The sequence below is a fragment of the Lepisosteus oculatus genome, chromosome 9 (assembly GCF_040954835.1).
Source record: "Lepisosteus oculatus isolate fLepOcu1 chromosome 9, fLepOcu1.hap2, whole genome shotgun sequence".
NCBI classification, from domain to species: Eukaryota; Metazoa; Chordata; class Actinopteri; order Semionotiformes; family Lepisosteidae; genus Lepisosteus; species Lepisosteus oculatus.
In genome coordinates this window covers 5738906-5766821 of record NC_090704.1, presented here as the reverse complement: position 1 = coordinate 5766821, position 27916 = coordinate 5738906, and the positions used below count along the sequence as shown (strand labels likewise).

Below are 27916 nucleotides of genomic sequence, written 5' to 3'. Positions count from 1 at the left end.
TGAGTTAGAAAACATGGTTGTTTTTTATTATTAATGAGAATATAATGTATTAATCATTACTAAGTATTGTTTATTCAATTATTTTACAACATACAGAAAATCTCTTCCAACATTTTTTTAAGATCAACAACTAAATTAAAAAAAACAAACTTTATGATGAGTTAGCCTTATTATCACTTGTGTGATCACTGGCCTTGTGATTGTACAATAAGCTCTAATGGTGTTGCCTTTTTTAAAATAACACTCCTTTTAACAATCTTGTTGATACTTTTCTTTGGAAATAAAAAGCTACTGCGTGGTAAATTTATATTGTGCTGTTTTTCAGCAATTCCATGTTTCCTAGGCGGACATGTCATGAAAACCTGAAGCTTAGATTCATGTTACATTGAACACATAGTTTTGCTTCAATTAATTAACCTGTATCAAGGTCTACAGTGTGCATGTGAGTTACTGTAGTAATGCACCATGTATTATTTAGAATTCCAACCATAGAGGAAGTACAGTACAATATGTCTCATGCTGTTAAACCTGCATGACTTTTGTTATAATAAGAGAACAAGAACAAAGAATAAAATTGACTATATACATCTTAGAATGATCAAGATAATCTGAAACAATTACAGGATTATGATTAGTTCTTAACATGGCAGTCATAAATTATCTTAAAGTTATTTTTTCCTGGTAGGGAAAAGCTTGGACTACACTCCGGATGGGACACTTGTCCACACACCTACACACTAATAGATGTAACAATAAATGTAGAGACACAAAGTGAAAAAGGCAGTATGTCCATGTGAGGTGGGAGAAACCTGTAGCACCTGACACAAATCCACATAAACATGAAGGAAACATGCAATCTCCACACATAAGTCAGCCCAGTCCAAAATTAAACCCAGAACCCAAGCGCTCACATGCCCTTAACTGCAGTTATTGTACTGTTTACAATAGAAATGTATATTAAAAAAACTCTAGCAATTCTTTTAGTTCTTTAAATTTTCTTAAAACGAGAAGAAATGAGATGCAGTCTTTAAAGTGATTATCTTTGGAATTCAACACTCATTAAATGGCCCCAGGTTCCACTTTAAGTACATTTCCCAATTGTGTTGTGTCGTTTGTGTGCATAAATGCAATAGAATACTGAATTACATGTTTGTAGTAGGACATTTTAGAGCAGATGGTTTGAATAAAACACATGTAACCCTTTTGATAGCACTTCCTTTTCAACTGAATTGTATTCTCATTTAGACTGAAGTAAATAAAAAAATGGCTGCAGATTAACTTTTCAACATAACAGAAACACGTTCTCAAGTAGAACAAATCATCCACAGTCTCATTGTGTCAATATAGTTTTAGCAGGGGAATTTTCTTAGCTCCAAACAATTCTGAAAGTAATTTTGAAAGTTTGAAGATATCTGTCAAGCCAATACTGTATAAGTGTGGAAAATTAAATTAATGTTTTTCACTCAAACATCTTTTGGGGATTTAAAATTGATTCATTATAAAAATGAAGCAAATTTGGTCCCACAACTTTAATGCTTTTAAAGTGGTCTGGACTGCTATACAGTACATCCACAAAGCTCTACATTCCAGCTATGATAAAGCTGATAAAACATCCCCACAGGCAATAACATTTAGACAGAGAAGTCCTCCTTACTGCCTTTTGCCAACAAGCTGCAAGACCACCTCCTCCAGTAGGACCTGATGCACATCAGGACCAGCAGTCTAAATGCCTTATGCCACACATGCTGTTTGGGAAAAAAAAAAACTGTTTTAATTTCCTGCGAGGAGGGCAGCCAACTCCAATAATGAAACTGCTCACTTCTTTTTAAGCACACATGAAATGGGGAAAAAAATAACTTAAAAAAAATAAAGTTTTTTCTGAGATACAGAAGTACATTATTTTTGGCTTGTCAAAAGTGATATTCTCTTTAAGATGTTTACAGTTGAATTGCGCAGTCTATAAAATTCGGATTTCTCTAAAAATAGCAATACAAGATTTCATGCAAATATCTACAGTACATCTTGTAGACCCTTTACATAAACCTTTGGTAATATGGCAAGTCTGGTAATCAGGTGAACCATTACAATATGTATAATTAAGTTCCTTACATAGTGAGGCAGTCTGAAATCACATGAAGACAAACATTTTAATAAAGAAAATTCTATACTGAAGTGCTTGTGTTCAAACTGCATCATAGAAGAGCATTATTAGGTAGTGTGATTGTAAGTATACTAATATATACAGTATACCAGTTTGATTTCTTTAATGTTCAGAGCTCTTTTATAAAGCCAAAGGTTTGTACAAACATGCCATTTGTGATGGAAAAAAGATGTCTTTATGTAAGGGTGTGTTTCATAATGACATGCTCTTATGAAATTACTGGGGACTCCCCTCACATGTGGTTTAAGATTTTGGCAATACTGAAAATTGCTTGACGTGATCAGTCACATTAACCGATTACTAAAACTAACTGTAACAATTTATATATAGCAAAGAAAGACGAACAAGAGCTCTGCTTACTCATAAGTGACTCTTCGCTGCCAGTTTGAAAGAGTGCATTTGTAACCCAATAAGGTGTCTCAGGACCAAATTTTACATACTTGTGAAATTAACCTTCAAAAGGGACTACGGGGACAACAAAAGAAAATAGTCCCATCCTTGAACAGTGCTGATTCATTATGACATGTATTTATAGTCTGCATGTGCTATGCCAATTCACTTGTGTGTTTGTAACACATTTTGCAATTTGTTTATTACTGTTATATCATTTTATATATGAAAAACACACAAAAATAAATCAAATGTATCTACCTTGGGTCATGCATCTGAACAAGAATATGTCGGACCGTCTTTCTAACTTCATACCTGCTGTTTACAAATGGACTGACTGTTAAAATTCCCAATATTTTTTTTTACTTTAGTATAAAAAGTCACTTGCGATCGTGTCAACAACTGTATTTGTCAACAACATGATATTTTCTGATTAACCTAATAATGCGTCCGATACAAATGTAAACCTATAACCGTGAAAGAGCATCCAAAAAATACATATCTGACAATGTAAATGAAGTTCCGGACCATTAAGTGTTGAAAAGATGTTTCCTGGAGGCAATGGTTTGGAAAAACTCTGCTCCCATAATCTGCTGAAAGGACAAATGACAGAAGCAGTGTTCCACCAACATTCCACTTCAGTACTTAAATCACCCTTCAGACACTCCAGCATCCTGAATGATGCATAGAGTAGACTAAGCAGTAAAAGACACCAAGACGCCTTTGTCCTCTGGGATTTATCTTGATTTTGGGATCCGTGTATTAAGAGGCAGAACTCCGGTTCCTGCTGAACTGAGCCAGTGCTCAATAAATCAACTGTAATCAGCTCAGTAGGCACTGGAGATGGAGCCCATTTGCTTGCTTCCTCTGGCCTGGTACTGAGAAATGGTATCTAGCAAGAATGAAACCACTTTCAGTGATTGACACCTCCAGCATTTTCATTCTGTAGACAGTGATATTTTGAATGGGAGACTGCAATCTCACACTTTTAGGGATTTATGAAAAGACTAGTTCCTGTTTTTAAATTCTCCTGTTAAACTAATAATGTAATTGTGCGCAAGTAAAAAAAACAACTTTAAACAACCTAAAACATGAAGAGTGCAAAATACTGAATAAAGCAGCAAAATATACATTGATCCAGTGCACCTGTCAGGATCCTTTGAATGAGAACGGTTTTACTGTTTGCCTCTAGGAAGGTTAAAAAGGAACATTTATCAAAGCAAGTGGCAGTTTAATCTTTCTGCAAGCACAAAGGGAATGTAGCATATTGTTCATATCAATTCTAATATATTTTGATTGTTCTTGCTCAGGGCAGAAGTGTACGTTGAAGCAGATAATGCTGTATACAAAAAAAGTGCACTAAAGGTGTCTATTGTGTTTGGTATTTGCAGACTGCAGTAAATAAAAAGGCAGTGAAAGGGTTCTAATACACTCCAAGTGTCAATTCATATGAACAATAAGGCCAATGCTGGAAGCTTTCAGTCCTTTGACAAATAATGTTGACATTGTACTGCCCCGACACAGAAAAGAGTTATTAATGAGCGATAAAACAGTGCACTGATAGGAAGTATCGTGGGCTGAGAGAACCCCATTATCTGTTAACAACACCACTCCTCACTTCCCATACAAATAGTGATTATTCTTTTAAAAGAAAAATGGTATGTCTCTTACAAATGACTTATACAGTAAGTAGGATACAAGGTTACTGGAAGTGTCAAGATAATCTGCTATCACTGGGAATCATGGTTTTAACCATTAGAATATACTGCAGTTTTTGTAGCAGTCATTTGAATTAAGAGTGTTGAAAGCTTATTAACTATTACAGCATTGCCATTACATTAACCTACCATTTACGTAATGAGTGCCAACTAATTTGCATTTTTTAAACAAAATTATCCAAACTATACAACTATCACTGGAATGTTTACATGAAGGATGTGTTATGTACTGTGAATATAAAACCAGTTATACATAAGTGTGGTTTAATTATAATGTGAATGTCCTGGATTCTGATTTTATACCTAATGATGATACAGCTGATAATGTAGTAATAATATTAGTTTTGTACATGCAATGATTTTCTGATACAGTATTTTGATCTGCACCATCTTAGTTCTCAACATTTGAAGAGATATAAAATAAATAGAGTGAAAAATAATTCACCAGTTCTGACATTTCTCTTTACATTTTTCATTTATTAAATTCATGAATCGAATCCACTTGAAATTAGAAAAGTTATCTTTTTTTAACAAATTACACAACTGTATGTCTTTAAATGTTTGCACTTTAATTCATTTTCAAATGTATTTCTTCTAATAGCCTTTGCTACTGTATGTCTATCCATGTATTGAATGATAAAGTCTGCCTCCTTCATTGCATTTACTAAGTTTTAAAGTGCTCATCTGCTAAACAACATACATCACCTGAATGGGTTTTGACTGATGGTAGATGGGTCATCTGAAGCCATCACTCACTGAGTAATGGAGGCAGACGTCAGTGTATTTAAAGGTCTTTGTTCCATTGTCTCATCAAGGGAATCTGCAATTCAGAGAAGAGGAAGGGAAATTTGTGACATGACTAAGTACTTACTTAATAAAATGAACCAGTCTTGTAACACTGAAACAAACATCTGCTTTTGTTCACCCTTAAAAAATACAGCACGTCTAACCAATAATGTCTATATATAAAAGGAAAGAATGAATATTGTGTGAAAATATAAAATAAAACCAGCCTTTACTAGTAAAGTGGAAATCACACCTTTGCATTTACAACGAGAAGCTGAAAATAATCAAAAGACATGAATTCATCCTTTACTTCACTCTAAATTATTCTGATTGCTGTAACATAATTCAAGATTGCTCAAATCAAATTGATAAATAAACATCTGTGAACTTTTGGACCCTTGCAATGTAGTACAAAATGGCAATCATACAAGAAGGTAAGCTGATTTGCACATATACACCAGTCCTGTCAGGCTATTGCCTGGATGTGAAACAGTTTTATATTCAAGTTGACCTCCCTCTTCGAGAGGGCTGCAGGCTTCTTCTGTACCATATTGTCAGTAGATTTCCAAGTAGGATATTTTGCATTGCTCCTTCCTGTATTAGATTCATTAAATCCTTCCTTTCCTTGAGGTTGGCTGGCATGCCCTTGTAGTTCCTCTTCAGTTGTCCTTCATTGTTGAGGAAAATCAGCTTCAGAGGAGCGGAACTTAGCCACTGTGAACATGGGATTTTCAAAATCTGTTCACAAAGCGAGCTAAGTCCTGCACCTCACAAAACTCAGCTGCCCCGTCACTCGAACCAGATGTCCTTTATTTTTCACGAGGATTTCAGCATCTCCTCCTCCCCTGATGTTTTTCTGAGGTTTTTTTTTTATTATACTTAAAAATGTCGCAGATGCAGATTTATTCAGTGTCACAAAACCTTTCAGGCTGGAAGCACAAAATTGCATGAGTGAAAATTATAGACCATTCATGGGTCAGCACACAATACTTCAAAACTTGGGGAGTCTAGTTAAAAATGTGTGGCAACACCTTACTAAGCAATGCTACTTCACCATGCTGAATGGCTTATTTATGTGAAGCTATAACCATTTTATAAGCTACAGTAAATAAAATGCTCTATTATGAGGCACTGTTTTGAAATTCTGTATTCAAGATTTTCGTAGATGTTGCTAATACAATGGATACGTTTCTTAATATATGTACTATAATACTAGTATCTGTTCAGATCAAAAGTCAGTAAACAAGGACTCAGATATGAAAGACTGTAAAAATAAAGTGTATAAACTAAAACTGACATTGAAAAGCCAAAACAGACCACCCAGTATAGTACTAGTAAAGTCGTTTTTAAGTGACTATAGCATTTTTTAATTGACTGTTCAGTGTGCGTATAATCTGCGTCTTGAAAAGTTTTTTTCTTTTTCAAGTATCGTCCTTATGGTTGTAGAGAATAGGAATCATTATACAAGAAGTCTATATTATGGAATAATCTGATCAATGCAGCCCTGAAGCATCTATAAAATAATATCGAATACTCAACAATTGTACATTTATTCATATTTTTGCATAAATCTGTACTGCAGGGAAAATGGCCACTTCCGTAAAATGAAAATCATTTTAAGTAAAAGCAGCTGTGTCAGAGGTCGGAAGTATGAGCACAGATTTTAAAATACAGTGATTTGTGTGTGTGGCTTTTTTGTATATTTCTTGGCCTATGGAGCAAACATGTCAGGGATGGGCAACCTACCATATCATTCTTAAAATTTATGGTTTCTTTGAAATAAAACAGAAAATGTTAACCAGGGCAGAAATGAAAGAATCAAACAGAGAGCTGTAATTAAGTCATGCTAATGTTTTCACTTAAAAACCTCACAATAGAGGGAGAAATCGATGGAGACCTGGTAATTTGCTGGACGCAGAGTCCATCTGCACAACCCATTTTCCACTGGTATTCATAATCACATTTTCACGTCAAAAGAAAGACAAACCCCACCATATGACTCATGCTGGATATGGGTTTATTGTGTAATTTCCCCTTTCTATAGTTTCAGGGTGGCGTACATGGTAGACAATCCTTTTCTAAACTAAGGCTGGGGTGCTGTCCAAACTCCAAATTTTAAATATGTCTCGAATCGCCAAGTATTTCTTTTACATACCCACCCAATGTGGAACTGCCAGATCTGTCTTTACGTCTCACCCATCAAGCCATTCACCAGTCTAAGATATTATAACTTTCACAGTGGCGTATAGGAGGTTGAGCACCACATGGAGGAGAGGAGCATCCCTCACTGACGTCACCACAAGACAGTAGGACACCCAGGACAACAAAGACGTTGTACAGCAGGAGTTTCCAAGGGAGTCCTGACCAGATCAAATTGCTTAGTTTGTGTAATGTACACAGCCATGCTAAGAAAGCACACTAGACTAAAATCCCTTTATCCTCTAATAGATGGTAGGGTATGGTATTCTAGTTTTATCACAAAGAATAAGTCATTATTAGAAATGGTTGCAACAAAAGGATTTTGCAAGTGCAAGGAAAAGAAAACACAAATCCTGGTCTGAACATGACAGGACTGTGAATGGAACTGAGAGTACTTTTGTATAACTTTATATTACTAACCACTATTTTGTCTGAAGCAATGTTATTACAGCAATTTAACACAGTTCACTGCAGATTAACTGCTGTTATTTCTTAGACATGAACAGGTGAGTAAAAGGAAAAAAATGACTGCCAGGAGCTTTATTTGCTTTTGAGCTGTAACTGACGTTTGATCCATAGCTTGTTGCTGCTTCCTGTATGAACATTCCAAAACAAAACCTTATGAAAAAGTGGAAAATGTCTATAGTGACAAGATTTGTCAAGCACGGGAAGTTGTTTTTCCAAAGCATTTATAAAGCCTTTCAATGATGTAGTGGACTCTTTACACAAGAGACAGCTCAAACAGTTTCCTGAGAAGGTAAAATCTTCAATGATGTGTAGTCCATGTGCTTTAATATCTAAATCTGCAGGTTATATATACTGATAACTCTTTGGCTTTGTATTGAGCTTTTACAGAACATATTTTACAATGCAATTAACTGATGAAGTATACATTTTGCTTATATTATTCATAAACAATTGTTAGAAATTTAACTCAAGATAAAAAGTAATACAAATGTTAATAGGTAACATCCTATAGCAATGCCCATATTGTCTGCTTGATATAACCATAAAACAAGTTTTAATAAATAAAAATGATTACACTAAATGACAGCTGACCAATTCAGAATTGACAACTGATAATTATTTTTTGTCACATATCACAGAAAGAAGGGAGCCAAAAAGAAATTAAAATTGTAAGAATTTGGAACTATTTACAGCACTGTTGACCTATCCTTTAAAGGGGAACGAGTAAGAGGAGGACAAATCCTTAACTCTGACACATTTAACACATAAACACTAGCTTGTTCCGGAGAGAAGAAAAAAGTATAAATTGTTGGATAGTCAACTGAGCAAGGGAATTCTGGAAATGAAAATATGAGGGCTGCCTCCTTACAGCACAAAGGGCATTGAAGTCTGGCTTGCAGCTGGTTGGAAATCCCTGGCAATGTGATTTTATTACATAAAACCAAATCACTCTGCCAGGAATCCCTCCAACTTCAGCAAGTGCGTGTCTTGACAGATATCTGCGTGGTGCCGAATGGAACTCACACACTAGGAGAAGGCTTGTTTCATCCCATTCATCATTTTATAATTTAGGTGCAGAGAGCCCACAGAATACATTAAGTTCAAAACATGAAAAAGAATGTGTATCTTAAAAGGACCACACAATGTTTATAAAACAATAACACACAGCTCACATCTCTTTGTTTAGATGACCTTTCATTTTTCTTCCATTTTGGCTGGTACTCAATTTACACTCCAAAATACTCTCATTTATCCGCAATCCATTCACTGCTTGCTTTTCATAACAGAAACTTGGAAACATAAAGCCTTTACTATGTTTATTTTTTTTACATTATGTGAGGTTCTTTTCTCAAAAGAAGAAAGTATTTCACATTAGAATAATTCTAAATAATGAAGAATGTACTTCTTCTTAATATACAAAGCCTTAGAGTGTTTATATAAATGTAGCAATTCACCCAGAAGTACTGCACATATTTAATAAATTCATAAACAAGACTTACCTCACTAACCCAATAATGAGCTGATTCTAATTTTTCCAAGTTAACTAATAGATATTTAATTGGACTAACATAGCCATAGCGTTTTATTGGTAAGGACATAATTTATGAGTTAAAGGTTTGAATTGATGTCTATTTTTGTACTCCTGCAGCAAAATAACTATAAAGGGTTAACCGTAGCACCTTGAAAGGCTAATAGCTAACATCCCCCTCTGCTTCCTCTAAGGTAATTAAAAGTTTAGGATAGGGATTGTCCACTTTCAGGGAGTGTTTCTTGGCAATTGCTCCCAGCCCATCTATCAACTTTATTAGCTGTGGGGGAAATGGGCTCAGTGCTCATTACACAGTGACGACCCTGATCAGAGAATTTCTGTAAAAACAGGGCAGGCTTCAGTCTGCACCATATGCAAATTGATGTTTTCCCATGAAGTTCCATTTGTTCTCCTAGACCTGTGAAAGCTGTCTGAATGATGCACTCACCTATTCTCCTCTATTTTAAACAATTCAATAGAGAAAAAGAAAAGCCTGCATTGGTCAGGATACTAGAGGCCCTTCCAGCTAGGCTGCTAATGAATACAGAGGCTTCCCCTGTGTATTTATCCATTGCAACTCTGTTTAAGGGAATGACAGGATTTAAGGCGCACTAGCTTTGAAGTTCTAGCATGACTGTAGATACATTAAGATCAAGAAATTAGTCTGTTGGTGTTTTTGGTCTTTACCGAAACTGGACATGAAAAACCTGCTTTTACAGCTGAAAGATAAGGTTTTAGCTTGAATGGTCCGCGATCCTTTTTCTACATATGCGTATTCTAGACTAAGGAAGCACTAAGAGATTTATACTTTGGTGATTAAGGGTTTACAGGTGATGACAGCAAATATGGGTGACTGTGTCAGTACAGTTTAGAAAAATAGCCAGATTGTCTTTTATAATTCCTGAGATAAATACACAGTTAATTTGTTTATTAGTTTTTCCTCCTCTGCCTTTTTATCGTGGGCTTCAAAGGATGTTACCTAAGGCCCATAATGTTCTCCATACATTAGTGGATTACATTTTCCTGTATAAATCACTGGTCCATATAAACAAAAATAGAAAGGGCAACTTGAGTCCCTAAGGATATCTCCAGATAGTGACCTACCATATTATTATGATCATGTAAAGACAATTAGACCATATCACATTATTGAACTTTCTCAGCAAATGCATTTTAAGTTAAATAGTGTGTGTGCCACAACTAGGAACGTCCTTCACTTAGAAATAATACATCTACCATGCAACACATAATGTACTTTTACCACTCACACGGATTGTCTGTGGGAATGCAGAGCTAACATTGTTGTTGTCTTAATGCACAGATCCCTGTTATTAACATGATTATATGTACTGCAGAGCTATAAATATAACTATATTCTGTACCTTTTGTATATAAAAAATTAACAAAATAATTTTGATGAACCAAATAATTTACATTATCCCGGCGTTACATTATGTGAAAATAATTCTGTGTGATTGCATGCCTTTTCCTACTGTATGGGCTTATTATGTCTGTGATTTACAGTCTGCAGATTCCTTCGGATATAAACTGGCAATAATTCTCCAGAATTCTATGTTGCTTTAGGGAAGAATAAAGTTATGAGCCATCATCTGGGAGGGTTTTTGAACCCATTATAAAGGATTCCAGAAGTTTAACAGGCCTTAAAATGATACACTGAATGTGGCTTTCGTGACAACAAGAACCTCGGAAAGCACATCAGCATATCTGAATGAATTGTCTGATTAATGGATTATCTTGTTTGAAATAAACTAAACCTCACGTCTTATATTCCTTTTATCTTTAAGATTACATCAAAGGATCAGATTTCTAAGATTATAATGGAGATGTTGTGCATGTATAATGCAGGAAATTCTACCACATTTTGAATTTTAAATCAGAAAGCTGCTTATCCATGGAAGGGACTCACCTCATCAACCTGGAGTTTATTCTGGAAGTATTGGGCACACTGGTGTAACAAGAGCACACGATTGTCTGTTTAGTAACGTCAATCAAGCCTAGCTAGCCAGCTTTTTTCATGTGGGAGGAAACTGGGGCACCTGGTGAAAAGCCACACGGAACATGATGGGACATGTAAACTCCACGCAGAAGGTGCTCCAATCCAGGATCCAAGGTTGGAGATAACATCCCTAATTGTCATGCCACTGTGACACTCACATGAACCTAGGGACTCATCATACAGATTTTATCTCAGATTTGTAAAACAAATCAATACAGAACTGTCCACCTACCAGAGATGGTACTGCTTGTGACCAAAACTTCCAAGCAGGCTTCCAAGGATCCTAAAAAAGAAATAACCATAGTTTCTGTTCAGGTGGCACACTGGGAAGCAATGGCGAAGTAGTCCAGGCACTGAGGTTTCTATTTCTTTTGACCCTTTCTCACCTCCCCAAACCCATTTTCACCTTCTCTTTCAGAAATTGTCCATTAATAAATGCATATGTACGTCTTTGACTAGTGTTCTATCCACAATGTAGCTCTGCCTTACTCCCTATGCTTTTCAGACAGGCTCTGCAGCTCCTTGGCAGGAATAATCAGCTTCTGGTCGTAACAGATAGATAAAGAGGCCTTTAGGGATCATTTTCCACATGATAACGAGTGTAAAATACAGAATATGCCTCAAAGAGTCCTTATTGAACTAATTTTACCCAAAATTATGAGCGTGCAATTTTACTAAGCAGACATCCAGGAAATACTACTAATAATAATATGAACAACATTGGTTATGCCCCAAAGTCTTTAAAGCTGTGTAAGAGACTAGTTCTTCTCCTGTGACTAGCAAGTTAAGACTTTCTTCAGGATACTGCAAAGTGAAGGGTTGTTGTGGATATAAAGAATTCATGTCTTCTGAGTTACTTCTTCATAAAACACTTTTATTTTACCTTTTCTCATACCTTACCTTTCTCATACTTGTCAATTTGTATTTATGGCCTTCTTTGGTGCAGCTGCTTGCTTACAATGTAAATGGAGCAGTAACTCATAAAATAATAAGGTGAAGTGGCTACTGGCTGAATACCTGACATACCTACAGTAGTACTGAAATGTTAGCCCTATGTGTCTTTGACCTGCCTAACATCTTGCTAACCCATTCCTGTAACTTTAATATCATATGTCTCTCTTTTAAATAGAATAAAAGGAATAAACTATCAAATGAGATTTAAGATGTCTCTAAAGCAACTTCTGCTCCTCTGTTTTCAATGCATGTATAAAATGTAAAGGTATGAACCAAGGTGGACACAGTGAAGGGTTAGAAAAAAGATTTAATTTTAGATGTATTCTTTTACTTAAGTCATCTTATTTACTGGGAGGTCAAACTGGCAGAATACATTTTTCTCAGGTGCATAATGCTTTAACTGTGTCTTGTAAGAACATTAAAAAGTTTTAAACATATAGGTTTGCTATTATAAATTTACAGCGATGTACCCTAATGAGGTAATGATTATGTACAATCCCCTATAATGGCCTCCAGACTTATAAAAATTGAGGAGAACTGGAATTCCATTCTTATATAATGGAAATTTAAAGGCATATAATTAATTAAGAAGCTATCTGAATTTTTAATTTATTTTATTCACCTATTTTTTTAACAGATTTTCATTGTGTTAACATAATGTACCAGGTCAAGAATGACATGCTTTCTTCTTACTAGAAACAGAGCTGTCAATCTGGTTATTCATTAAGAAGCTATCTGAATTTTAAATGTATTTTAATCACCTCTTTTACCCATTTTTCCTTCTATTACCATAAAGTACCAGGTCAAGAATTAGATGCTTTTTTGTAACCATCATGTTATGTTATTAGTAGAAGAATGAACCAAGGTTACTTATTTTTGGCTAAAAGGTCACGGAAATATCTCAGTTGCTCTGTTAACCTTTTTGCTAGATCTCCTTTATAAGCAATATTAAGTTGGTCATCACAGCCCCTTCACAATAATGTCACTGCTTTTGACCTTTGCTTCACATGCATTGCACATGAACTATTACACCTGTTCCGATTCAGCTGTATTCACTCATAGTGCTCTGACCCACATCTAATATTGCACCACAAAGGTGAATCATGTCGTGTGGTAAAACAAAATTCATCAGCTACAGTGCTCAGCGAAATCGGATCTACAGGACCACCTGCCTGGAATGTGGTTTTATTTATTTTTTTACTTTTTGAGGTCGTTTAAAAGCCTTTTAAAGCCTTTGGAGCTGGAATTGTTATAGTAGTACAGTCCTTTGTCCTTTAAAGGCATATATTATTCAATGCTTCAGGACAGGAATGCAATATCTATTTAACTGTGTACCTACGATACGCTGTCCTGAAAAAAAAAAGGAACGAGGGCACTGCTTTATCAAAAGAGGCCCAGCTACTAAATCACAATAGTAATAATGTGTCTGTTGTTAACTCAGGTTAGAATGTAGTTTAAAAGAAAATATTCTATACCCATTAGCTTTCCCATCAACTAAGCATGGAATGCACAAGTACATACTGACAACAGATTGGGCAACAGATTTGCTGAATTTTCTTACTGGGTTCACTAAATGCAACCTGAACTAAACGTATTCTTCATGCAATTGCCTGAATAGCAAATCTTTAATAGTGGTAATCTTAAATACTCATTTTTGGTAATGCAAATACATTACTTCATTATTTCCTTATTTTTGGGAATGCTAACCAATGTTCTGAATTATACCAACTGAATTGAACAGAAGAAAACATAATCACCTAAACAGTTACACTTTAAATAAGAGCAGATTTACTTTGAAGTATTCATTTCCCCGATTTCATTATTCACTAATTGGTCTTTAAACATGTCTAGAGCTGTACTGGTGTTTTTCAGATTTTTGTCGTGTGAGTTTAATCGTCTGAGCTCTGCACTTTGTCCCCATGCTCACATATAACAATCTTAATCCTGAACATTTTTTCAATAAAGAACACTGCTCTTTATTGTTGACATTAAATGAACAATTCCTGTTTTTGTATTACTGGTCTGCCAGGCACCTCTGCCTAAAAAATAAATTGTTAAGACAGTGATTCTCTCTAAATTATTTTGGCCAGTAAGCAACATACCAAGGCACATATGTCAATCTAGGTATGGAAATGTTTTAGTTCATCTCCATCCTGGTGGAAAAACTTCAATCGGCAAAGGGACCACTGCACTCAGGGTAAAAGTGGATTTCCTAAAACTAATATGAAAGAAAGTTTCAGTCTGTTAGTTGGTACAGAGTACCAGCTGGAGAGGTAAGATGATTGACAAAGTGGATGAAGATCTGACACAGACTGTGTTGGTTAATACCAGCTCAGCAGCCTAGAGTGATAAGTGTGAATCAGGAAACAGCAATTCAATACGGTCTGCCTTCATCACGTATCACAAATGCATTCACCAGATTTGTCACCTACAAATTAAAGCGTCCACAAACCCTGCCACTTTTTTGTAATAGATAAAGCCTCACTTCACCGCTGTTTCAATTTCAATAGTTCCTTGTGTGCTCATGAAACGTCTCAAATAGCATAGTTACAGCATAATAGACAGTTAGGTACAGTAAGACTTACCTAACCGCCTAGAGTAATCCAGGGCTTCTGAGCACTATATCCCACAACATTTAAAATTAGCACTAACCACTCCATTTCAGTAAATCCCTTTTAATTTTTAATACATTGTGAAATATAAATACATTTTTATTATTCATTATTAATGTATTCAGCTGATACTTTTTTCCAAAGCAATTTACTTTTGTTCCCATTTATATAGCTAGGCATTATTTACTGGAATAGTCTAAGTGATCTACCTTGCTCAAGGATATAATAGCAGAACCCCACCCAGGATCTGGGCCTTTCCAATTGTTACTTTACAATTATGAAGCTAGAGCCCTAATAACTAGCATGAAGCACAGCTGGTATACAGTCCAAAGTAAAAATGAATAACAGTCTTGTTAATAACATAGAATGATTGCTATTTTTACTCTCAACTTGGTAAGTACATCAAACAATTCTTATATACCATGCATATTGAGAGAGAACAGAGGTTTCAAACTACTGCACACAGCATCCAGGATGATAGCGATTAAGAACTTAATAGAGCGCACTTTGCTCGAAAAGGCAACCTCCGAAATGCAATATTCTGTAGCTCAGTCAAATCCTAACAAAGCTGAAATGAGCAGGCAAACAGAAAAGGGATGACGTACTTAATAACGCGGCATTACCTCCCCTGGCTGAGGAAAGGACAGGACTTGCTGAAGATCAGCGCAGTCTCCACCCCCCTTCACTTACAAGGAATGAACCAGAAAGGCAGTTGCAAGGGTGGAGCTGGGGTGGACAATGGGAGTTTTGTGCAGCCAGGGAGTATTTATACATGGGGGAGCTGAGGTGCAATTTTACAACATGCCCATCTTCCTAATGTGTGGTAATTTGCGGCATTAGCAAATGGTACAATATATTAAAAACAATTCTCGAGGAATGACAGCAGCCAAAAGCTTGGGAGAAATTAGAATCGTTTCTTGAGATGTGGAGATTTGGCGTAACCCGCTTGGCTGAGGGCCAACCTCCCGGCCATTGGACGGGGAGGATAGGACCCCCATGCGACCAATTGGGAAGCTGCAAAGGTGGAGAGGGGGTGGAGGAGGGATGCAGAAAATGAACGAGGAAGAGGAGAGGGTGACGTTTGATATACTGTATATGGAGACAGGTTGCTTACGTCAGGATTAGTGAGAATTGCAGCAGCTGTGTCGAATGAGCTCGACTGCTTTCATTCCTCCTGAACCTTAATTAAAAACTCCATTAATGAGGAAATAGGGGTGTCAGCATTGATATTAAAACATTTTATGCCACAGTGTTCATTAGGCCTGTAAGACACGCTTTGAATAGAAAATCTGAACATTTTCTATGAAACGTTTCCTGTTTCAATATATATCAAATGTATCAAATGATAAATATCAGTATCAATATAAAAGAGATTCAAATAAAAGTTTAGATGAAATAAGCAATGAAAATATGGTGCCCACTAAGGATTTATTTTTGGATAATACGCACACATTGAAACGGGGACTGCTAATAAACCCTTATTCATGCTTCATTACAGTAAAGACATTTTGCCACTCTGAACATTGGGTAAAACCGCTTCCTATAAAACTGAAATGGGAATGTAATCAAACCTCTGGGATTTGTAAATAGCTAACCAAGCATTAATTACTGGAACACATCCTTAAGCCAATAATCTTCTATTTCTTTAAGTCAGCACAGAAGTGTCAGTTTTCCAGAAGGACAATACTATATAAGACCACACTACGAAACAATGTCAGGGTCTTGCTGTGACCAGCTTTTCATCCTGACCTGAGTCAACAGAACATCTGTGGGACCAACTCACCAATGCCCTCAACAGGAGAACCCTTGCCCGACTGCAGGTGCACAGGAAGACTGGTTAAGCATCCCACAATGTACTCAGAGGCTGAGACTGAATACATAAAGCCTGTTTCCGGATTGTTTTAATGCTCAAGCAGGTCATGCCTGATGCCCGCTCTGTTTTCATTTCTACAGTGAGCTATGTCTCACAACGAGAACCCATTTTCTACACATTTTCTGTGATTTTGTTTGAGACCTGCTACGTGTCTAAGATATTTGATTATATCCCTTCAACCTGAGTGCTGCTTTTCTTTTGCACATCCTTGTTTTGAGATGGCATTTCCTTACTATGTGAAAGACAGCAAGAGATAAGGTATCAGGAAGAGTTAATATGATTTTTCTAAGTTTATGAAGGACTGTGGTACTGTATTTTATTTGTTACTTTAAAAACAAAGTTATACGTACATATGCAAGGATGCAATTATGTTATACTTACAGCTTATGGATTCAGATTTCAGTTATCTTGATCTCTAACTGAAGCTCATTCTTTTGCCAGATGTAGTCATAACTGAAAGGATCAAGACTAAATGTACAGATAAGTCCAATGGAAGGCTTATCCAGACCAGCTTCTGTTTGACGCTTACACCTTCCATAGAGTCCACCCAATAGTTAAGCACGTCTTGAAGGAGTCAGTCAAAGTTTCTTTTGAATGATCATCCTGGCATGGTCTATATTTGCCTGCAGATAGAACACATGAAACAATTATTAAACTGAGGTCAAATACTTGTGCCAGATATTTGTGCCAGATATTTTAACAATGCCTCTTAGGCACCAAATGCCTCACAGCCTTTTCGCATGAGGTGCTCAGTCAAGAATCAAAATACTGTTTAAATGCGTTTACACCACAACATGGAACTAAGAAACTATATTTCACATCTTATAACTAGAATAAGCAGAAACAGGAGAATAAGCGAAAACATAACAATTTGATTCTTTAGAATAAAACAAATAGAAAAGCCCAAAATCTCACTAAATCTAGGAATGTACTAAATGAAATGGAAATGAATATCATTGAGCATTAATTCTTCAATTAATTATGAGGAAAAGCATTGAATTTTGTATCACGTTTTTTACGTAAACTGTGAATGGCACATAGTTTGTGCAGAGTTCACATTTGGGTTTTCAATATTACCCTGGGATATAAGATCAAAGTTATTTTTTGTGCTGCCGGGGGTTATGGAAAATATGGGGGATTGTTAGCACTACTTTGCCAAAAACGTCTCCATGTGACGTTAGTGTTAGTGAGGATGGAAGAAGACCTGACCAGCTGGTCAGAGCACAAGCAAGACCACCTAGTCTAACAAGACACAATACTTAGAACAGCTTGTTAAAAAGTGGAAGATGAGGTGTTTCTGTATAACAGAAATCCAGGATGTTGCTAGAAAAAAACAAGAATGCATGAAAACAGAGGAATCTCTATTATCCTATGTTGCAAGTGAAGTTGAAGAACTGTCCTTTTTCCCTGCCAGAATCTCTGTTTACACGCAAAAAAAGAAAAGTGTGGAGTCCAAATATCTTTCTTTAAGTCCGTTTTTTGTCAGTTGTTCATCAGCACAGCCCACACCTACTCATATTTTCAGAGGGGACTATAAATCTTTTTGTCTGAAACTTGCTTATGGCAGTCATTTGCAATTTCTGGGATATTTTGAGCCCAAATGTACCTACTCGAGACTTAGTATTAATTAGAGGCAAATCAGAGGGGTCACAAAGGGTGTTTTGGTCCACTCAAGCTCAAACAGTCCCCAGTTGTGTTATCGTCTATGGAATTCTGGTTGCAATCAGCGAAGGACAAAGCTCAGATTCAAACTTGGACTGACAATGTTGGGATCGGGGGCTGAACCTGCACTCTAAATAACTGCTTCTGCTGATTGAGCTGTTAGAAAACCAAGAGAGTATTTTTCACAGAAAAGTGCAGTGTGTCTCAGTTTTGATGGGACTGTAACATACCACTAAATGAAAATAGAGAGTTTTGATTGGAAACAGAAAAAAAGCAGACCAACAGACATGTCAAGTGGGGAGCTGCTGTCTGTGTGTATTGGCTGCGAAGGAGCAAGTAAAGGTCAATTCTGTGCCGCCTTCAAGTATTGAGGCGACACCCAAAGTAGGCTCAATAGCCGAAAGATTTAAATGAAAATCGTTTGTAGATTATTCCATTCTCTTTGGTAAAGTGTTTTGTTTTCTCCTCAACTGACAACACAATAGTCCAAATCTTGCGTTGTAACATCAGAACATTAGCAGACTCCTCCGAGACTGGTCGCAGCTACCTCAGTTTCCCACACATAAATGAAGGTGGACAGAATTCAGTGACTTTATGAGGCTTGGAAAAATGCAATAAAATGCTTTTCTCTGAATGCACCCATCTGTTGGAATTTAGTGGACTTCCTGTAAACAAGCCTAAGAGAACAAACCCCACACACCAGGTTGCTGCATAAAATTGTCCTTTCATCTTTTCTTCTTTCTTTTTTTTAAAAAAAGCTGCTTCCATCTAGCATGGCTGAAAGCCCCAGAAGTGAACATTTTTAGCTCAAGAAAGGGAGCACTGTGGCCCTTATCTCGCATCGCGTCCGTAGATGGCACGAATAGTTACATAAAAAATAATCAAGAAAAGACCATACCAGGGCAAGAAAAATTATGAATTCACGCAATCTTTGAAACGTTTTTTTGCTTCTCCAACGGCTGCTTTTAATGGGAATGGAAATTTGATATTTTTTTTAACTGAGGACATAGAATTTATAGCAGATTTTTGGATTGTTTGTGCTTTGTTTGTTTTTCATTCTAGCTACTGGGATGAAGTTAGCAGTAACATGTCCAATGTATGAAGTTCTTTTTATGGCTTCTCACACTATCTTTCTCAAAGTAATTATTTATTATAATTATGAATTGCGTGAGTAAAGTATAAGTGTTCGCAAAATATTGTTGTAGACAGATCATACGGCAACAAATCCTCTCCCTGTACAACTATCCAAATGATGAAGCATTTCTGTATCAAATGTAATCTGTAAATCGCCAGCATAATACTTTTTTGAAAGAAAGAACAGCATAGCTAAATGTGAATCCAGAAACAACTGAGAAAACATATGTTAAGTTGTAAGAGTTGAAAAAAATGTGTCATCTTGGAATTATTACATTTTTTTAAAGAGTGTCGTGACTGAATACAGTTTCCTGGAAACATAGCATATTCTGGGTTCTGGATTGTTAATTTGGCAAGAAAGAACCAAAAAAATCAATTAACATGTGAAACAAATGTTACAACATGAAGCCACGTCTACTGGTGTCTGATATTGACATCTTAGACAGCTAGTTGATCTAGACAAAAAAAACCCCCAGTAAATTAACAAAATAAAGTAGGCTACACAAGCAAAATAATCTCTTAGCAGATATTTAGATTGTTGGAATCCCTGCAGTTGAAATTTGAAATTCAGAATGTGACAAAGTAATACAATCTTGAGTTTTCTTTGAGCTTTCCTGATTACAAATACAATTTAATGTTTTTTTCAGTATATCTAAATTATACAATGCACAGAATCCATTAGTGATTAAATAGCAGTAACTCTTAGAGTGAAAAAGCTTGACACAACAAAACTATGGACCTACCACATGATGATTATTAATTATGATTCAGGGACATTTTTAAAAAAGTAAAAGGGTTCTCATGCTTTATCTTGTATTGTCAGGTAATTCTCAATAGCAACATTGGATGAAATTTCTCCTTACAGCAGTAGTTAAGATTTTGCAGACTCAGGTTAAATCATCACAAGGCAAAGTACTAATGTAAGGCCATTTTGTAGATTTGAACTACATTTTCGTCTAGATAATCTGTATTATAGTTCATAATATTTTGAAGGATTTGTATTTCTACAAAACAACGTCTTTTAAAATTTGTTCACGGAAGACAGAATAATGCGCTGTAGATTTACAGCGTAAAATATTCCGCAGGGTTAACAGCTGTGAGGAAAATATCAAACTCTTAATGGCTGCTCTCATTTTCAGATGCTGAAACTTGTGTCAGAGCCAAACTTCAGACTTGCCGGGCCCTGTCTGTCACTCTCATCTTGCTCCTATTTTTTATGAAAGGGTGTCATTGGATATTTATAGTGTAGAAAAGAAAAGACTGTATCCAAAAGAACTCTGACACCTATTTTCTGACCCAGAGGGAAAAATGTCAGATAATTTTCCATCCAGCACTACCTGACCTACCAGTAACAACGCTTAGATTTGCTTACCTTTAAAAATGGCTGTACTTTTAACAGTGCCACACAAGAACTGTGGGTATTATCACCTAGAGTCTTAGGCCCCAACTGAATCAAAATGTCGGCTCACCTGCCAATCTCAAATTACAAAACCATTACTTGACAGTGGTTTTTGTTTGCTTGAGGCTTGCTGCTTGTGTTTAGTGGATTACCGCCATGAACTATTGTCTTTTGCGAACAGTAGGTGGGTTGACGTCTTGATTTAATCTTTAATGTTGAATTAAATCCGTTTTGGAACACAATTTACAAAACTGTGAGGTGGGTGAATTCTGACATTAATGAGTAAGAGTGATTTGGGCTCCAAAGAAAACAAGGTTAATTGCTTTCTGCTAGTAAAATAACACACCTGAAGTTGCTAAAACAACAACCCTGCCCAGTGGTTATGTTAATGTTGATAAACCTTTAACTGTCACTCACAGACATTTTTCTTAGAAAATAACTCAGTCTTTTCCCTGACAAAATGGTGAGAAAATAAGAAATTCATATTTTTCCCTACAACACAGTGCCACCCTAATCTAAAAATCTCTTCATAGTCTGGTTGAGCAGACATAAAAAGTCATAATCAAAACAAGTCTATATTAATTCTACATTTCCAAAGTCAGTAGGTATCCATTAACAATAAAATGCATAAAGAAAACAATACTAAAAAGCAAAAAGAAATATTTCACATAGCCTTTTAGTATCAGAGAAGTATTGAGAAGTATATTCTTGGATCTTTTACAATTCATTAAATTGATCCAATAATTATATCCAAAGCTATTAAATCATTCTTCTTGATTGTGGAATAATGTTTTACTGCTATAGAAAAAATATAATGTATGTCTGCACATGTTCTTATTAATTCTGAACTGGTTTACTCTTTTGCCTTCATTAAGTTTAGCAGTTCAAAGACGCCTTTCTTTCCATTTCCATGAGTTTGTTTAAAAAATACTGCCTTTTGCCAAACGTTCCATTTTGAGGAAGCAACCCTCCTAAGTGCTTCGTGAATAAGACCCACAGTAACAAATACTCACAGCCAAATAGACTTCTGCTCTCTGCCATAGTGTTTTGCTTAAGGTTTCATTGAGAAGGAAGAGTTTTGTGCATCATTTATGCTTGTTATGATTTGAGTGTATTTTTCCAGGATACAGTAACAGGCTGGTTGTATTGTTTTCCCATCATAAGCTTGCAGCTATGGAGAAAAAGCACTCACAAATACATCAGTGTAACACAATTTAGACATTACACAGAATAATTACATCTAGACACATACGGGAGTATTATTCTTACAGAATAAATGGAGGGTTTAAGTATCCTTTTCTTACTCTGCACTTCCTTGTTTTCCTAAGGAATCAAAGATAAATTAATGGATCACTTTTGTTACCTCCAAATTCTGTATTCCATGAATAATGCATCTGTTATAGCTCCATGTATGCCCAATACCTTAGACAATATTATTTGTGTTAGGGCAAAATATTTAATAAGATATATTAAGTTAAAGCTGAAAGTGTGCGCTTTTGAAAACTTCCGCACAACTCTATTTACATTGTATAAATTGTGGATAATATTTAAAATTAAATCCCATCTAACAGATGTTCGAAAAGTCAAAACAGCAATCAAGAATATGACTGAGATATAGATAGTTGTATTAATACTTCATTTCTGCAGTATTTGATCTTTTATCATAATGTAGTGTAGAGTTTGTACCACATTAGTTAAGGTTGTTTCATGGTGAAGACTAGAAACTAGAGACTAGCGGCACCTTATTATTCTGATCTCTGCAGAAATTATATTATGCTCTATATAGTTCTTCTTTTCCTTATTATAATTATATATTATTTTTAATCTATTTTCATTAATAAAAATATTCTAAAGGCCTGAAAAAAAACTTTACATTTCAGCTACTAAGTGAAAATGTACACTGGATACACCTCCATAAACCTATCTACTGAATGGAGTATATTGTTTTCAAATTATGGCCTAATTCTCCACTATCCTCAACTCTGACCCTAAAACAACATACATTTAGGATATGTGACTCCCATTGGTCAACAAAGAACTTTTGGACTATGTTAAGATTTATCACATTATCTACTAATTTATTGTTTTCAAAATAAATATAATCTATTTATTACGTAGCTAGAATTAGAATACTCTCCTGCGAGAAATTAAAATTAACCAATGCACTTAACATTAGTGTCTTTGTTGACGTGTTGCTGTGCTATCAGAACATGATAGAGAACCAGAGAAAACCAGGTAGTTAGAGCCGTTCCACACAATATATTCCATTTAATCCTGTAGTGTTCAGATGTAATTGAGGGCTTTATTATTATGCATTCAGGCTCAATGAGAGTACAATTATTCTATCTAAATATTTTAGAGATTACAAATATAATTTTACATGGACACTGAGCAGCTGTGTATGAGGTACAAAAGAAGAGAGGGTATTACATATGAGACCACGCAGAATGTGAAACATTCTGAACACTGATAATTTGGTGGAATGGTTAACATACTTCTGAATCGGAAGATCTTGTTTTGTATTCAATGTGTAAAATAAAGAAATGGTTGAAAACTGGGTTGTTTGAAAAAATACAAATTCCAAAGGAGAGTGAAAACTGGGTCTCTTGTCATAACAAAGGAGCTGAGTGTACCCATATCATTTCAAACAAGACAGGTTTTTTATGCACAATGGCTTTCCTTTGAAATTGATTTGGAGCAATTATAAGATAAAAAACAACAACAACAAAAAAGATGAGAGCTCTTCACAAGGTTGGCATTAATCACCCAAGTTAGTTTTTAAATAGATAATAATTTCGGATGATATTTAAAACACAAGCGGTCAGTACTTGCTTTTAAAAACCAGAATTCAGAGTTCAGAATTCATTTCAGAACTTTGGATTGTATATATAAATATCATTCAACTGATATCACATTCAGACATTTTAAGTACTGGTATAAACTCTTCCTGTGTTACTTTTTGTACTAAGTTTGTACTCATTTTTTAACTAGTGCACAGTTTCGATTCACTCAAAATATTTTATTCCATTACCATGACACAATCCTGATGTAGTATGGCTTAATTAAAAAAAACCTTGATCATGAAACAATTCACCATTCTTCAGTATAATGACATATAATAAAATAAGACTAATCAACCTAGTCTGGGAGTAACTTGATTTAATTTAATTAATTTCAATCATTAAATGATGTAATTTCTTTGTAGCCAATTATGAAATCTTAATAATATGACCCATAAATATGCTTTCCTTGTTATTACACAAATGTCCTCTAAAACATTGTCCTGAATATATCTGTTCAGAACTATCCCACTTGTTTAGCTTTGGCTACAACATGTTCTTGTTTCATAATTATGTACTCCAGACCGTAATGGTAAACTTAAAATCAAACACCCGGTGAAGTGCAATTCTACTTTGAAATGAATTGGCTCAACACAGAATTCAAACAATTACATTGTAGGGAGAGGGGTACATATTTATATTGATTTTTATTTTGAACAGTATTTTCAACTGCAAAGTCATTCAGTAATACAGTTCAAACAATACAGAATATATATATATTTAACGGGGAATGGTTCGTTTTTCCTTTACACTTATTTGTACTTCTAAGTAGAAGCGTACAGTCATACTGTTAGCCTTTAGATAAAATCCTAAGCAATTATAATGAGAAATATTTTTAAAAAATATGTTAAATGCATATAATATAACTGAGAAATTACTCCTTACTCAATACAAAATAATGCATGTGCAGCTTACTGTATACTTCGTTTTAAATAATCACTTCAAATATAAATGTTTAAATTGTTCTAGGAATAAATTTAAAAAAATACTTTAAAAAGAGGAAGCTTTTAGCACACATAATTAGGAATACAATTTGAGAAAAAAAGCTAAAATATTTCAAATGGAAGAGCGCTGTCTGGGGATTTTATTTAATGCTTTGGTTACTAGAAATCTAATATTACTCGGAAATGAAAATCGATTTTTTTTAGAAAAACTGACTTCCTAAATCGTATGTTCTTCGGAGATTTTACATTTTTCATGCTGATTGAATTGTTTTTAACGAGGTTCTGTTTATTATTTGCTTTTGAAACTGAAAGGCAACAAAAAGCAGCCCCATTTTTCCCCCATTAAGATACTAAGCATTTGACTTCCCAAATAAGTGTGAACAGCTCACAACTAATTTAACTTGACTCAAAGCACATGCCTAAGGAAAAAGGCACTTGTTTGCTCTCAGACTGGTATTTACAAGCAGGGTCTGAGAATTCAGCAAGGTGCTGTCTCAAACAGTAAAGCTAACAGAAGTAACCTAATGTGGAATGTGAGCACGTAAATCTAAACTACACTCCCTTGCTTAGCTGTCTCACATAACCAATATGTGCAATTTTATCCTTCTCTTTTCAACTGTACAGAAACATTTGGCGGGCTTGGAAAAGGCCCGGTTTCTGTATAAACGTCTTTAGGGCCATCGTTTTATTCTAAACAGACTTGATTTTTTCAGATTGTGCACCTTGTGTAGTACTTGTGAACTGTCCTCCACAGCCTTCTATTTTAAATATAAAAGTTAGCATTTTTAATAATTAATCAACTTAATTTTGCTTATAATGCATTTTATTGGACTCCATGGTATTTCCAATATATATCTATTTCATATAGATTACATCTTTCAAGTCTTAAGCGCAGTTATTTCCAAACTTTGTGGGTCAGAAGCTTTGTCATTTAAACACACAGTTCTCTTTAACTACATGTAACATGACCTATATTCTCTACTATAGCTCTCAGTTAAAACCAACTGAGGAGGCCTCGAAGAAAGCCACAGTATTGCTGCAATCATAAAAATTATGTCAGGTGGGAAACAGAGATCACCCCCGGTGCTTGTATAGGACATGTCTGGGACTGTATGGCCAAGAGTTTTTATTTTATTTTATTTAAAATGTAAAAATGTTATTTTTTCTTAGCCACATACGTTCCTAGATATTGTCAAGTGGTTGCTGAATACATTTTTTAATTTTGTGGCTTGAATTTAATTTCAAAATACCCTTTTGAATGCAGTAGTTTAATAATAATAATAATAATAATAATAATAATAATAATAATAATAATAATAATAATGAAAAAAGAAACAAAAATAATATCTAGCTTCTAGTTTTATATATCAAAACAAATGCTTCTACCACTGCACGCACGCGATCTTAAAAATTTGCCCAGGTGTGGTTTTCTTTTCAAGTTGCAGAATCACACAGAGTCTTTTTTCAGTTTCAGAAACACCAAAAAGCTTTAAGTCTTCTTTAATGAAAGTGGTGTATCTTTTTTAAAAATCAAATTCCGTTCACTGCCCCACTCACAAGAGATTATTGTATTTATTCCACCTTTGTTGTGCAGTAAACAATTGTGAGACAGGACAAACAGCAGCAAACTGTATTTTCTTCAACCATTTTTGGAAAACAGTCATGGGGGAACTTAAAAATGTGTGATATGGATTCTCGGAATGTGTGACTGTTGCATGAAATATTGTCACGCATGCTTAACTTGGTAACCACATCCAACAGTTCATTACAAATTAGTTTTAAATAAATAAATAGGCTGTTCATGTTTTTCCATGTGATACTACGTTACAATCTCTATGGATTTTCTCTTATTGAGTTTTCATTGCTAAGACAAGCACAATAAAGGAAATAAAGGCAGGAGATGGATAGCATGACCTTTCCCCATCACAGAGTTGAAATCATCAGTCAGAGAAACTGCCAGAAATGTAATGAGCAGATTCTAAGGATAATATTCACGTGCCAGAACTTGGAGTTCTCAGACATTCTGATTAGAAAATTGTTCTGTCTGAGACGTAACCATAATTCATAAAACATTTCATATAATCTCTAGTGCTATTATTCAGACTTTGGGTCATGTCTGGCTTCTTCATGTTAAATTAACTATAACTTTTTTCTTTCGCTACATATGGAAATCCTACTTCTATGGAGAACACAGGCGCCTTTTCAATAGTCTTTTCCTGAGCAAACTAGAAACCTATACTCAGAAGTATTTCATATAATTTAAGATCATCAAAGGAAAATAAAACATTTATAGTGCCTCACTGAACTTAGGAAAAAACTTAGGAGCTTTACAAAGTTTATTATGAGAGACACCAGATATCTCATCTTTAATTATCTAGGCCATGCAACCCCGTAAAATAAAAACGATCACAGAGCATCAATGCAAGTCTTTAATTTAGTCCTCATTTCTCACATCCTTAAATCAAGCTAAACATTCTTGACTCTGTCTCTCAATGCAGGGAGAAGTCATCTATGAATTAATACTTTGAAAGGATAAGCCTGCATGTTTATTCCATCTGATTGATGGGTCGCACTATTCTAGTTGCACTTAAAAATTAAGAAAGTAAAAGTAAAAGTATAGCTAACTTTCAGATGGTAATGGTTATCCACGTTTATAGTTCTTTTCCCCTTCATTCTCTGTTAAAATCTCTCTTTCTCTGAGAAACATTAAACGGAAGACAGTAAGAGTAAATGCTGCAGGAAAACCTTTAGGCATGCGAAATTCATAGTCTTATCACCAGCAGAATCTTAAACCTCTTAAGTGAAGTCACCCTGTTTTATCACTCCTAAAGCATACCACTTTTTATTACATATACATATTTTGCTGGCATTATTCGTTGCGATAATGATGAAATAATTATTTGTAAGGAGATAAAATTGGAAATATTCTTACTTACTCAAAAAGATGGTTTTCACTCAGGATTCATCGGAAACAGGAACATTTTGTAAACCGCACTGTACAAGAACCCACAATATCCTGCAAAGGCTGTTAGAAGAAAACGAAAGATATGTTTGCATGTAGTTTCTGTGCTTCAGAGTAAACTCAAGTTCTCTCTCTCTGAAACACATCTGTCCCTTCTTTCTCCTAAGTCAGGCACTGAATTAAAGACACACACATCATTCACAGAACTTTGTCTCTCAAAACCACACCCAGACCAGAGTCAAAGAGGAGGGGAAGCACTGCCTTTTCCT

At 35.3% G+C, this 27916-nt stretch overlaps 1 long non-coding RNA gene across 1 annotated transcript; it reads right to left on the bottom strand.

Moving 5' to 3' along the window:
- LOC107078335 (uncharacterized) lies at window positions 1-27863 on the bottom strand. The gene is made up of 4 exons (XR_001479279.2): window positions 27622-27863; window positions 17088-17329; window positions 11500-11550; window positions 1-5089 (listed from the first exon to the last, which is right to left on the bottom strand). It is a non-coding gene; the product is annotated as an uncharacterized lncRNA (long non-coding RNA).
- Between the last annotated feature and the right edge of the window lie 53 nt (window positions 27864-27916).